This window comes from Pan paniscus, chromosome 15 (assembly GCF_029289425.2).
Source record: "Pan paniscus chromosome 15, NHGRI_mPanPan1-v2.0_pri, whole genome shotgun sequence".
In the NCBI taxonomy this organism is placed as follows: Eukaryota; Metazoa; Chordata; class Mammalia; order Primates; family Hominidae; genus Pan; species Pan paniscus.
In genome coordinates this window covers 74008361-74010875 of record NC_073264.2, presented here as the reverse complement: position 1 = coordinate 74010875, position 2515 = coordinate 74008361, and positions in this window count along the sequence as shown.

Sequence of the window (2515 nt, the reverse complement as noted above, 5' to 3'; positions counted from 1 at the left end):
AAATTGATTGTGTGTGTGTGTTTGTACACACTGAGATACTGTGAAGGGCCTAAAAACTCCTCTCCCAACATTCCCCCAGGAACAGAGAAAATTAGATCGCAGTTTTGATGCTCCCTTTTCTTCCAAAGGATTCCTCTTCCTCTTCAGCTCAGTGCCTAGAGGAACATATCAGAGCTGGTTCTGGATCTCAGGGAACCAGCACAGGCAACCAGTCGCTGAGGCCATGGCTGGTTGCTCTGTGGATGAACGGAGGGATTGAGGGTGAGCTTGTTCTTGTTTTTAATCCCCATGGGACTTAAAACTCCTTCAGCTCTTGAAGTCCATTAGGAACTGCATTTGTTTTGGATGGCTTTTGTGGCACACTTCCTCTTTCAAATGAACTCTTTGGCTGTTTGGAAGGCCTGTGTCTCCTCTTACTTCTCTCTCATGTTTACATGTGCCTTTAAAAAGTCAGCTGGAAAGGTTGGCACTTGCTACAGAAATGCCATTCTTTCCTGCTTCTGGATGGGTTTCTTATAGCTTTGTGTTGTCTGCTGAAACAGCCCTCAAACTTTTTAGGAGTAAAGAGGGATGGGGGCCGGGTGTGGTGGCTCATGCCTGTAATCCCAGCACTTTGGGAGGCCGAGGTGGGTGGATCACCTGAGGTCAGCAGTTCGACACCAGCCTGGCCAACATGGTGAAACCCTGTCTCTACTAAAAATACAAAAATTAGCTGGGCGTGGTGGCAGGTGCCTGTAATCCCAGCTACTTGGGAGGCTGAGACAGGAGAATCGCTTGAACCCGGGAGGCAAAGGTTGTGGTAAGCCGAGATCGCATCACTGTACTCCAGCCTCAAAAAATAAAATAAATAATTAAGAAAAAGAGAGATGGATGTCCTTTTGGCTTAGGTTCTTGGGTCCTTGGTTGTGCCCAGTGTTCCTTCAAATGGATGGCATTCAACAAATACTTGAGCTGGGCCAGGGAGTTTCACTCACTGACATCAAGGGTGAGTTAACATGGTTGAGAATGGTCCCCACACTTCTTTCCCTGGTGACACACACTTCTTATATGTTTTTATTGTACAGTGCAAAAAGGCAGATCTCTTCATTTTATTGTACAGTGCAACACTGTACAATAAAAATACAATGCCAGCCACATGTACAATTTAAAATTTCCTAGTGGCCACATTAAAAAAAAGTAAAAAGAAATAGGTGAAATTAGTCTTCATAATGTATTTTCTTTAATCCAGTAAATCCAAAATATCATTTCAACATACGATCAATGTAAAAATTATAATGAGATATTTTACCTTCTATTTGTCCTAAGTCTTTGAAATCAGGTGCATTGTTTTATACTTACAATGCATCTCAATTGGGAGTAGCCACATTTCAAGTGCTCAGTAGTCACCTGTGGCCCATGGCTCCTATATTGGACAGTGAAGCTCAACATTCTCCAGGTGAGATGTGGAGGTGATTATTCTGGGGCCACTCTGCTCTCCAAATTAAGCTGCCTAACTAGCTAAATCAAGATAAAAGGGATAGAATACAATGAAGTGTATTCAAATATATGAATAGCTATGGAGCTTTAGAAATGGGATTTTAGGCTATGGGTGTGGTAGTTCATGCCTGTGATCCCAGAACTTTTGGAGGCTGAGGTGGGAGGATCATATGAGTCCAGGAGTTTGAGATCAGTCTGGGCAACATAGTGTTACCTGGTCTCTACAAAAAATTAAAAAATGAACTGAGTATGGTGGTTTGTCCTGTGGTCTCAGCTACTTGGGAGGTTGAAGTGGGAGGATCACTTGACCCCAAGAGTTTGAGGCTGCAGTGAGTTATGTTGAGCTGTGTTTGCACCACTGCACTCCAGCCTGAGCAACAGAGCAAGACCCTGTCTGAAAACAATAACAACAACGACAAAAAACTCCAGGGCTTTGGGAGGCTGAGATGGGTGGATCACCTGAATTCAGAAGTTTGAGACCAGCCTGGCCAGCCTGGCCAACGTGGTGAAACCCTGTCTCTACTAAAAATACAAAAAATTAGCTGGACGTGGTGGCGGGCACCTGTAATCCCAGCTACTCGGGAGGCTGAGGCAGGAGAATTGCTTGAACCCGGGAGGTGGAGGTTGCAGTGAGCTGAGATCACACCACTGCACTCCAGCCTGGGCAAAAAGAGCGAAACTCCGTCTCAGAAAAAAAAAAAAAAAATTTAAAAAGTGTTTTGGTATCACAATCAGCAAGAAGCCTTTTTTAGGGTTATGTAGTTATGTGACCCCTCATTGAAACATCATTCTTATTTATTATTTTATTCTAATCCAAGTTGTCCATTTGCTCATTTTTCTTGGATTAACGAGTTTAGAAAACTAAATGTGATGGCTAATTTCACTTTCTGTTGTGCCTTGTTTTTTGGATTCCCTACATTCCATATGCCGTAAGGAAAGAATTAATTATCTCTGTAAGAAATAATAACATGGATTGAAAGCTTGCTGTGTGTCAGACACTTGACATGTATTACCTCATTTAATCCTGGCAAGTAAATAT